Here is a 12,558-nt window from a genome sequence, read left to right as displayed (position 1 = left end):
CTTCCAATCACTTCAGTTCTGCCACATTATCTGCAAAATGGTGCAATTTAAGTGATGCAAAGCTTTTCCTGAGAACTCTGGTAAAAATTACATACCTGGCAGAATACTTGGAAGTATGTACATAGTAATATGCACTATAGATCTCAGAATGTTGTGGTTTTTTTTTTTTTTTTTTTTTCCCCCCCCAGGAAAAAAATAAGGTCCAATTCAGATTTAGTAGTTTTGGGAAGATTTCCTTTATATTTAAATAATCAAAGGGAACAGCTCTAGTGTATTCTTCTGTTCTACTACTTTGACTCATTCATGTTTCCTTTCACAATTGTCAATAAGAACAGGGAAGATACAGAGATTTTTTTTTTTTTATGCTACCGTGTGTAAGTACTGGGATATCCTGTAGAGTAACATAGATCTTGGTTTTGTAATATTAAAGTGTCTGTCTTGATTGAAGATATATATATATATTGATACATATGTACGTTTTTTGGAGGGAAATTTAATCTGAGATTTTACTATTAAGAAAAACTATGTTTGAATTTTTTAAATGCAAAAATAATTTGGTTTCTTGACTCCTCTTCATATTATTTTAATTTTTCTTGCACAGTGGGAGTCTGCTATGCAGGATTTTACATTGCATTTTCTACTTCTTGGTTTATCCAAAAGCCGTTGTGAGCCATTTGCATTGAAGGGGGGCATTTCAATATTTTGCCTTGTAAGTGCAAGGTGAGGGTGATTGAATTTAAGGATTAGAACAATAAATTATTTCCTGCCTTTGTCCTGTTAACATATGCAGCATATTTCTCTTTTCCTTGATCAGTCTTCATACTGCTCTTTGCATCTTTCTGTAAAGCCTCCTTCTACAATAACTGTCCTGATGTTCACTAGAAACAAGGAAATGCTTGATATATTGTAGAACATAAAACTATAATAATCTATTTTCAAATAAACTAGTAAATGGTGAAAAATGTAACTGTTACAAAGGGTAAAGTGTATTTCCTGTAATCCTAACAACAGTATATTGTTGGAACTTACTTTCTACAAGCTTTACAAAACTGGAAGAATTGCTCTTCTAACAGGCATAATTAAGCAGCAACCCCGAAATCAGATTATACTTTATTGTTGTATGGAACTTGCATTTGGTCACTAATTCATCTGCCAAGCCTTGAATTCTTTCAACATTGCCTTTATAATTGCAGATTTATGGTGCGTGTTTTACTAGTGTATAGGTCTGCAACCATATTTTTTACTTGTGAAACAATTGAAATCAATCTTTGAAATGCGTTTACAGCTCTCCCAGTTATTTAAGAGCATATGCTTTAAAAAAAAAAAAAATTGCTTCCTCTCTAGAAACAAACTACTAAACCCCCTGAGCCTGAAGATGAAAATGGTTCCAGCGATGGGAGTTTAAACTGTAATAGATTTATTTTTAAATATAATAGATGCTATTTTCTTTTAAGGTCTGGTAATTTGTTGAGATTTATTAGAGCAGTTGCCAGTTTTAGTTACGTACAGACACAGACTGAGATTTATAGCAGCGAACATTTCCCATGTGTCAAAAAGGTGGCCAATGCCAGGCTGCAAGGTTCAAGGCATCGCCCATTTTTCCATACAGCCTAGGTCCCCATCTAAATTTATCAACTTTTGCTGCTAAGGGCATGTTATTGTGCCCACGATATGTCTTTTCTTGCAAATGCGCTTCTGGTTCAGCTTCCTTGCTCCCGAGAGTTTTCTATTTTGGTTCCCTGTGTCATGTGACCCCCCCAGCCAGTGAGAGCCCCGCAGAGGGAATGGCAACAGCCTGCTGGGATCAATGTAAGTCAGAAAAAACTCGGGTTTTTGCAGTTTCTCTCCCTCACACTCAATTTTAAATGCTGCTTTTACCCTGAACCTTTGCTGGGCATACCTTGTAACACCTGTGGCAAGGCTTAGAAGTTAGGGTGTTGGTTTTTTTTTTTTTGTTTTGCTTTAACTCCACTTTTCTTACTATGTTCTTTTTTTCCTGTGTCCTGCTGTGTAGTTGAGAAGCCTAAAAAAGCAACAGAAAACAAACCAAATGCATTCCAGGTGTTGCCTAAAGTACGTTTTAAGTTTAATAAGAAATATTTCAGGTGTAGTAGTACTTTGTTTAATGTGTGCTATAATGGTGTAAAAAATCCTGTGCTGCAGTTGAGAAAGAATGATGTGACACCCCAACCCCCTTAGCCAGAATCGATCATTTAGGTAGAAGGACAATAGTAAACGTGATCTGAAATCACATGCCGGTGCCTTGGCCGATTGGCTGAGACATAATGGTGAAAGGACTTAAATCAATTAAAAGCCAGTCATGTAGGTGAGGCAGGGTGTCATTTTTCTGGTCTGAAGTGAAATACTGTATTTTGATCTCAGTCGATGCTGAGCAATACTTATATGATATTGAAATCATGTGTTTGGTGAAATTTGTCATTTTATTGTAGAGGCTCTTCCTGGTACAAAGTGAGAGGCTTGTCTTTCTATTTTTTAAGACAAGCTCTAAACTCAGTAGGTAAAATTTACCTGATAATTACTACTGAATAGTGGTTTTGTCTAACTTAACTGTTTTTTTCTTGGATAAATATGATTTTCCAAAAATCCTTCTCCCCATAGTAGGATATAGGTATGTTTTACTTCCTTTCTATTTATTTGTTTGTTTATTTTGATTTGGTTTGTGTTTTTTTTCCATTTTTCTTTCTTCCAAATTACATGTGCTTTCTTTGGAGTTTACTTCTAAGTTTCAAAGGCTTATTTTAAATTTGAATCCCTAAGTGGTATGCCTTGATATCATATAAAGTTTGAGAACAAGGGTTTGTGAAAAAGACATAATGAAATAAGCTGGAATCTCTTGATTTCCCTTCATGGCCTGTAGCCTGGACCCTGTATTGCATCACTTGGAGGTGCAGAGGCTATTACTGTACTTGATTTTCTCTGTGTTGCTGATCTATACCTTGATGACCAGTCATTAGATGAAGGACTGTTTGAAATCTTTCTTCTCCCCTGCAAAAATCAATTTTGACCAGAGACATTTCACTTAATGATTGCACTGAAGTACAAAGAGCAGTGGTGAGGCATGTTAGTTTTTTAGTGCAGTTCCTCTCATCACCATAGGTGCTGAAAAAAAACCTATGTCCCAAATTCTGTTGGTTGTATTGCTGCAGTGTCAGAAGGGCAACAGCATCTATGTGTAAATACCTGACTCAGAAACTGCAAATAGTTAGAAAAAGCCATCCTTATTATGCAAATGAGATGAAATTTATGAGCCAATCTTACAGATATTTTTGTTTAAAAATTTGCATTGTTGGGTTTGTTGATAAAGTGAAGCATGTACAGGATAGAAGATCGTTTATGCTGCTTTTTTAAAAAAATATGTTTCTTCATTAGATGATAAATCAAATATTAACCCAGTGTTGCCTTTTCTTCGTGAGTTTGCACAATACCTCCATGCACGTTACAGGAATTTTAAGACCTCACCTCAGCGCTGGGTGCCCTGTTGCTTCCCACAACTTAATGCTAAGGCTTGTGAACATGAGTCCTCTGTTTAAGAAATGTGCTATTCTCTGTGGTAACCAGAGAAATTGCAAAAGGTAAAATACAGACCCTCTAATTTAACTCATTGTGTTATTGTGTGCCTTTTTTTTGCCTACTGGTTTACTTACTAGCTTCATTTGTGCTCATCTGTCATTTTTTTGTTTCTGGAAAGGAATATAAAAAATATTAAAAAAAGAGGAAAATATTAAAAAAAAAAAAAAGGACCCCCCCCCCCCCAAACAAACAAACCAAAACATTATTTTCACTGTGAAGACAGACAAACAATGGCACAGAAGGCACAAAGAAAGGCCTAGAAAGGTTGTGGATACTCTGTTCTTAGATATTTGGAACCCGACTGAATACAGTTCTGAGTGACCTGCTGTGGGTGACTCTGCTTGAGCGGGGGGGTTGCGCTAGATGATGGGCACCCTGAGGTTCTTCCCAGCTGCAGCAACCCCGTGAGTCCCTCAGAATTTCCCCACTGCAATTTGGAGAGGTAAACAACACTGTTACTATGGGGGGAGATCAGAAGTCACGTGTGGATTTTAATCTTAGACTGTCACTGTCATATTTTAGACCTTGTTGTTTTGCTGCCTCAGTTCGGTGATAAATCATTCCTGTGGAGTGATGGCCGTGTGTGTCTTGCTGGCCGTGCCTAATGCTCACCACCAGAAATGTCACCGAGGAGCAAGCAGCTGCGGACAGGGAGCAGGGTTTCCCTTTCACCTCTTCCTCACAGCTCTTCAGAGTTACTTCTCACAGCAGTTTCTAACCCAATGTCTTTTTTGCACTGCCTCCTCAGGCACCACAGTGTAGCACAGTGAGTGGTGGGGACAGATACTGATGGAAAGAGAATGAGAAAGTGAAGAGTAAAATTAATGAGAGTACTGTGGGAAAAGTGTAAGTAGAAAGTGAAGGGACAGAGCCAATGTGGACTGGGTTCCAACATGTGTCTTGCTACTCGAATCTCACTGTGGAATCTCTAGAAGTTGAGGAAGGGGTACAGGAGGCCACACCAGGGTGTGTGGAAGGAAGGGAGGAAGAAGCAAACCTCTTCGGAGCCTTTGGAGGCTACAGAAAGAAGCTAAGCCCTGATCCTATATACCTATGTAGAGATGTACTCTAGAGGCCTGCTGAGTTGTGCAAGGAAACATAAGATCACTTGGTAGTAAATAAATGTAGAAAAATAATGAAAAGTGAAAACAAAAGGTTAATTTTTTTATATATATATAAACCACAAAACGCACTTGCTAAACATTAAAGTGTAGAGAGTTCATTTAATAGCTGTCACACTAACATATGAATATAAATTTTAAACAAAAATGGAAAAGATAATGACTTCTGTCAAAGATGATTTTCTTTCTGCCATAATGCTGTAAGTGATGACTTTGCTCTAATATTGTTTATCTTGATGAGAGATGAATACTTGTCCTGAAAGCTATTGCTGACACAAACACAAAGAAGTATGACTGTAAATAAATTCAGACCCGAGCTGCAAAGGTAACCCCAGGGGAGGGGTAAATGCAGACATGTCCCTGTTTGTAAGAGACACGGTGAGTTGGCTGCAGGTGGTGGAGGCTTGGTAGGAAGGATTACACTCAGTGACTCAGAAGGCCATTTCCGTTTCTGGCTAAATAGTGTAACTGGAATTTAAACACAGTATTTTTTCCTAAAGAAGACACAGTTTAAAAATATGACTCTATATTTTCTCACAATTTTTTTTTCCCTTGTTGGTGGGCAGCAACACTGCAGATGAATGTGGAAGAAATTTGTACAATGCTTTCTTGTAGATGGATATGAGCATTTGACTTTGAAAGAGTAAAATAATCCTCTTTATTAATTTTAGGAAAAAAGCCCACATTCCAAGGTGCCAGTAGCTGTAGCAGTTCCGTCTGGCAGCATTCAGCTGATGCTTGGTAACTAGTCTGAGAAAGAAGATAAAACTGGAGGAAAAGATTTTAAAATAATTATCTGATATTAAACAATTTGCTAGCTCTACAAGATGTATTTATATATTTTGATTTTTCAGTGGCTAGCATTTGTGTATTATGACTTTCGGACTTTGCAGATCTCTTTGATCTGAAAAAAGCCCTTTTTCATATTGGATGCTAAAAGATATTTTATTTATAATTTCCCAGACCTATAATTTGGATTATCTCTGCTATTTGTTTTTTCTTTTTTAATAATTTCTGTTGTTACCCTTACTGAAGAAGTTAGATTAACAAAGAAAAGGACAGAATTTTGTCAGTTCACCGTTTAAGTATGTTCTATAGTCTAAATGATAAAGCTTGTTACTTTTTAAAAGCAAAAGTAATCTTTGGGTTTGAAAATATCTTTTTCTGGGACGTTGCACTAAAACAATTAGTTATATTTGCACATTAATGAAAATATAGAAAAGTCCTACAGGCAATAAAAATACCATTTTTCTTGTGTTCAGTTATCTTAAAAATATGCAATAATTAAAGGAGAGTAATCTACAAAGTAATACATCTGGAATTCTTCAAGTAGAAATAAACGTTGTCTCTTTACAAATAAGATACTGAGATTTTGTTTTGCAGTGATACAGTAGGAATCATTTAATTGCTGGGTCTCATTTTATTGGCATCACCAGTTCTGAGGCAATGGACTTGAATGATATTTGTGGGCTCATCTTGCTGTATTGTTATAAATCAACAACCTGCTTTATTTATTCCAAAATACCATTAATCTCAGACTGTACTGCTGCTCAGTATGCAAATATATCTGTAACTGATGCCAAACTGCATCCCCACAATCCGAAGAAATAGTTCAATTTCTGCTTGTATTGACTTCCTCTGGATTTGTCCGAAGGGCACTTTCTGTACAGGCGTTATTATCTTGCCTGGACACTTCTGGATATGAAAACAACCCTGAACTCTTGATTTCATGTGGTCATTAGAGAGCTGATGGCACATTTCACAAGAGTAAAGCGTGATAATATTTCTGTCCCAGCCAATCTGATTGTTCTCTTTTGTCAGCCTTAACTTTTCCTGTAATTTAAACTGGGCACATTTCTCATGGATTTGCTTTTTGTCCTAATCTGTCATGTATGTTGCTATATCCTGTTGAGCAGCTGCTTTGCACCAAACATGACTGCATTGCAGTGATGCTTCTGTATTATGTTGGTGTACTAGACCCACAAGAGCTTACACATGCATACACGTGCACAGACTTTAAAGCAGTAGAAGATTAAAGGCACCACTTAAATGAAATTTTGTAATTTTATGACCTATGAATTGTATGAGTTCATAATTATTTCCTTAACACCTTGTTTTCTTGGGTAGTCTTCTTAAAGCATTTGCTGTTGGTCACTGGCACAGTTCTGTATGCAAAGTGTCCATCACAAACAATGAAAAAGTAAATTTAGGGAAGAAGGAAGGCTGGCACTCATGTAACAGAAGATTACCTTCATACTTCCCTTTGGACTTTTGACAAAGAGTTGTCTTTTTAAAAAAATATTGATTTGTTTTCTTCCTTTATTTCTTTTCTCTTGAAACCTAGCAACATGAAGGATATACTTGTAGAAATGCCTTTAAAAATAAACCAGAAAAAGCTAGAGAAAGCTGAGTCAAGAGAGACTCAAGAAAGCTTATGGTTTAGATGGTAAGTCAGTTATGGTACTTTATTTTTTAAATGGAAGAATAGGTATCAGCAACTAATCTTTTCCCCCCAAGGATTAAACTGAAGCAAGTAATACAAACTATTCATCAAATTTGATCTTTGGTAACTTAAATGATTGAAAACTAGATGAAACACTGGACAACTTACCACGGTCAAGGTAAAATTTTTGTGCTTGGGAAATGTATACATTATGAAGTGAGCTCGTATCAGCTGCCTGGTTTTATACAACCCCTCAACCCAACCTGCTACCAGTGTAAAACAACCAGGGTCTTCTAATAAATGCTGGGCTGGTGTAAGTCTTCCCCTCCAGGGTTTGGGTAGGACCATGCCTGCTGTACCCTGATCTCCTGTCATGGCCTTTCTGGTGAGTTTCCAGGCACTCTTGTCTATCCCTGTGAATGTCTGGCAGTGCTGTGGTGGGACAGTAAGAGCTTGACATCCTGGGTGGCATACAGTGCCAGATGCGTGGCTTGAGACTGCCCAAAGACCAGTCTTCTGTTCAGATCCCAATGGCTCTGTGAAGGCCAGGGTGCATTTGGCACATTTTTGGAGCAGAGATTTCAGTTCAGTTTACCCCAAAAGGCATCTGGTTTTTGTACACCCCAGCTGCTCTCCAAACCAAGCCAATGCAAGGTTTGCGGAAATCGCTTCAAAACCTTGCTACTGGTTTGAACACAACTGATAATGTAGACAGAGCTTATTTTTATTAACTGATCACCTTCCTTGTGCTAGCTAACTGATGTATCAATAATTTGTCTCAGCGCTGGATCTGCTCGGGCAAGTCAAATAACTGCTTGCAAAATACTGGACCTTCACACTGAGTCACCTCTGCTGTCACAGAAACATAATCAAAGGGTAAAGCAGACATTTTGGATAAAAGTGGAATGCTCTTTCTCTCTCAAAAATACTTTAATTATGTCTCTAAAGATAAAAGTCTTGTGCACGTGACTGAGGCTTCTTGCACGCAAAGCAGCTCATCTCTGTTGGATCTAAAGAGAAGCAGAATCATACAGTTGCATTAAGCAGAAACTTATTTGGGCATAGGTAAGGCACTAGGACTTGCTTCTGCATAGACTCAAGTCATGGTGCATCTGCTACATGATGGTAAGTTTTTGGTTTAATTTATTGAATCCAGCCTAAGTTGGGTGGCTAACCCAGTACTGAGCTGTCATAGCAACCAGATTGTGTAATTTGTTCACAGTGCTTATCCACATTTATCTTAAAACCCAGTTAGGCTGTTTTTCCTCTTGTGGACAGGCTGATATAGAGCTTCACCACTCTGGCAGCTGGGAGGCTTATACTTTCCATACTAAATTTGATTGCAGTGCCAGCTTTCTTTCTTTGGCTTAAATACCTTTTAGGTCTTGATGTTTGTGCCTAATGTATTTATAGGGAGTAGTCAGATTTCCTCTCATCTTTGGTTTTTTTTCTAGTCTAAATAACCCAAATTTTTAGCAATCATTTGTTTAATATACTCTTCAACCTTCAGATCTTTACTGAATTCCAGCTGCCATTTCATCATCTACTTTATGTTGTGAAATCCTTTTCCAACTCATTGCAGTTGGCCCTCACACTCACTGCCCTAACAATCATGAGCAAACTTAGCGATACCACTATTCACCCTCTTTTTCAGGTCTCTTATTAAAATATTAAATAACAGAGGCACTAATAGAAAGACTTCCCTTGTGATCTTCCTCCGTTGAAAAAATCCTAACCATTAGTATTTTTTCTTGTGTCCTACCTTTCACTAATTATTTAGTCCCGTGGGGCCTGTCTGCAGCATCTCAGTTTCTCTGAGAGCTCTTGGAGACAGAGCTTGTTGAATTACTTAATTTCTTCTCACATTTGTATTGATTCCAGAATAAAAATCCATTTAGGGAAGCTCCCATAATGACACTTTTCCAAATACTGTACTTATGGATGTTCTAATTTTGTTCCTTGTAGCAGTTTATGTTATTTTACTGGGTAGAGATGTCTGGTCACTTGTACCCAGCTCTCTTCCTCCTTTCCCAAATCCCTTTAAGATTTCACATCCCATTTTGTCTTTTTTTCTGTCCTTTGATACTGAGAATTTCACCCTTGCATTCCTTTAAACCTCACCAGCTGGTCCTGGTGACTTCTTAAGTGTTCTCTGTGGGTTTTTCTCTAGCCTTTTTACTGACATTTTACCTTTCAGACCGATACTTCAACGCCACACACACCCCCCCCCCACCCCCCCCCACCCCCACCTTAGAAAGGTTCTGTTATCTGACTTTCTCTGAAGTGCTTTGCTATGAGCATGGATGCAAACAATTTATTTTTTCTGTTATAGCCTTATTTTCTCTCAGTGCTTCTTTTACATCTTTATGTTCCAGAGCTCTGGACACTGGCAGGCTTCCCTATCTTGATGTACTTTAAAAAAAACACCAACCAACAACACCACACCCCCCCTCCCCCCCCCTTGTAAGTTATTTCTCAAAACTTTTTGGCTTGTCTTACTGCATTTTTACATTTAGTTTGCTAGAGTTTTATTTTCTCTTTTATTGTCCTCATTAAGACACCAACAGATAAGCTCTTACCTTGGTAGTTAGCTTGTGTTGGTTTTCTATGTGTTTGCTCTGCATCACTCAGTATATTCTTTGTACTACCTACAAACATTTTGCTCTTCTATTTGTCCACTTATTAGTTCCTTTATAACAACTTTATTTCTATGCAACTCCTGTTTTTCCAATCAAGAAGTATTTTAGGGGTTTTGTTGGCTTTGCTTGCTCCTACATAGATGATTAATTTAAGGCCTTTATGACTGCTTTTACAAGTTGGCTCTTTGCTAGCAAAATTCCTACATATGGGGGTCTGTAAAATTAATATTTGCTTATCTTGCAGGTTATGTGTTTAGCTGCTCCCTGAAGCATTCATTCATAGTGTCTAAAGGTTTTACTTTGCAGTCATGCACAACCTTGATATTTACTTGATTGTATGGGAGCATTTTCTGTTTACAAGCAGTTTGTCTCTGAGGTTTTTAAAATATATATCCAGTCACCAGCTACAGCATAGTTGGAGAAGTCAGATATAGTAAAAGCATACTGGGTGTTCCCTTTCATGTTCCTCTCAGTGCAGGTTAGTTTTAATTTTCTAGCTTTTTAAGAGTACCATCAGTGAGTTTTCCCTCTTTCCCCCTCCCACCCTCCAAATAATGTCATGCAGTTGAATGTCTTCCACTACCAAGGATGGTTTTTGACAGCTACAGTTTGGTTTTTGCTATTCATTCTAAATGTGTCTTCATAAGTTGTGCTGTATCATGCATCTCCTGTGCTATCTTCTTAATATGTTATGTTCTAAAACATACTAGCTAAATATACCATAGTGATTTTATTAATTGTTGCTATGTTAGTAGCTCAGATGTTTTCTTTTCTGAAAACCCTGCAATCTGACAATATCTTTCTGATTTATGTGGTGATGAAATTACTGGATTTGATATTCTGGGACAGGGATTCTGAATGTTTGAAGAAAGTGTAGTCAAAATAAAGTCACTCTCTTCTTGCACTTGAAACCATCTGAATGAGCTGAAAAGCCTCGGCAGAGGTGGGCAGCTCTGAGCAGCAGTGCTGCTTAGGTTTTTCACATGACTGTGTCTTGCAGTCCATTATGTTCTCCTCTTGGCATTGATTGCTCTTGACATGTTGATGCTGTGAAGATTTGCGAGGGGGACCTCAGGGAACACGTTTCTCTGCTGCAGCATTTGCCTTATGAATAATTTCCACGGTACAAGCACAGGGCCTTTACAGTCCTGTTTTCAGAGCTTGTGTGGCTGAAAAGATCTGCTCAAACAGTCCTGGCTGACTTGCTATGTAGCACAACCTATAGGACCTCTCCAAATTATTTTGAAATTATAGATAGTTTAGGAAAGCAACTCTTTGCTTCATAGTAAGATTACTTTAAATCAGTCTGGACAAGCACAGAGTAGTTTTCCAACGGGTAATTATCTGTAGTGTTAAAAAGTGCTGTTAGTTTCTGGCCTTTATATGTGTTATTTCAGCAGATGGTGTGTCAGTGACAAATAGAGGCAAATGTGATTCTTCCTGCTATTCCATTTTCCCCTACTGAGCTGTATTACACGACGATTGCTCTAACCCTATGGGCACATGGTGATATTGGCAGCTCCTGTACAGCTGTCTGCTAGTACTCCACATCTCTGTTAGTCGCTTCTCCTCAGGGCAGAGCACTATGTCTGGCAAAAGGCTTGTTTCCCTCTCCCACTGTCATATACATGCTTTTATATTTAGCTACCATGGAAATTACACTGCTTCACTGAAGGAAGGTTATAATACATTCCATGTTGTTTCTCTTCATTAAAAGTAGTATTTTTTTTATTTATTCCAAATACTGTATTTTTCATCACATCTGGTTAATAATGCTATTATTCTTGCATTGAGGAAAATACAAAAAAATAGTACAGCTGCCAAACACAGCCTACGAATTGCAGTAGGACATGCTTGGTTGTTAGTGTTTCTCCGTTCACCACTGCATTTTTAAAAGTCTAATAGACAGTCTTCTTTCTTTTTAATATATGACAATTTGTTTTGTTTCATACTTTTACATTAGTCAAATTGTCAGACTGTCCTATCAAATGCCTTACGGTAGGCAAAATACACAGTGCTATTGTTCTCATCAGCCAAATATCTTGAATTAATAGTTATTCAGTTAGTTTGAGAGGAATCACTGTATACTTATGTATAATATACTTATATAACCTTATTGGTTGATATTAATATATTAGTCTCTAATTCTTAATTAAAACCTTGATTTCCCAAACCAGAACAGACTTACTGTAGTTTTTCTGCATTACTGTTATTGAGAATATTGATGTTTCATTTGAAGAATTGTCTGATGCCAAAATTAGGATTTCTTTTTGTTCCCTAAATATTTTAGAAAACTTCCTTCCTTGCCTGAACTGCTGCCTTATTGTTGTGCCCCTTTCGGTTACTAATTTTCTAGAATTGCTGAAATGCCATCTTTATCTGTTTTCAATTGACGAATATACTCTCTGCACATATTTAAGCTGGCCATTATGGTTTGAGAATCTAAAGTTTTATTATCCCAGACTATTATTAAATTTATAATTTTTCACTTGTTCATCTTCTAAACCAAAGGTGAACCAAATTTTATTTTCCTTTGTATTTTCTGAACCATTGTATTTTGATGAATTATGGCTTTTCCCAACAGATAGTAAAGTATGCTTAAAAAGTTTTCCAATACCATTCATATTTTCTAGGCAAATATTTGCTCTCAACTGATTTTAATTCTTGTTGCTTTCATATTTGTGAAACTGCCCCTTTAAAATTAGAAAGGGGTTGTGTGTGTGTGTATATATATAACTGATTTGGACTTGATGTTATTTATACT

General features: G+C 37.3%; 1 protein-coding gene across 1 annotated transcript in view; it reads left to right on the top strand.

The window, feature by feature from the left end:
• The first annotated feature begins 1,787 nt into the window (after window positions 1-1,787).
• Window positions 1,788-12,558, top strand: part of ESR1 (estrogen receptor 1) — a 163,476-nt gene continuing 152,705 nt past the window's right edge. Inside the window, 1 exon segment of the mRNA XM_074896545.1 lies at window positions 1,788-1,809. The gene's annotated coding sequence lies outside the window, so the exon portion shown is untranslated.

Source organism: Athene noctua, chromosome 1 (assembly GCF_965140245.1).
Source record: "Athene noctua chromosome 1, bAthNoc1.hap1.1, whole genome shotgun sequence".
NCBI lineage: Eukaryota > Metazoa > Chordata > Aves > Strigiformes > Strigidae > Athene > Athene noctua.
This window is presented reverse-complemented; position numbering and strand designations above follow the sequence as displayed.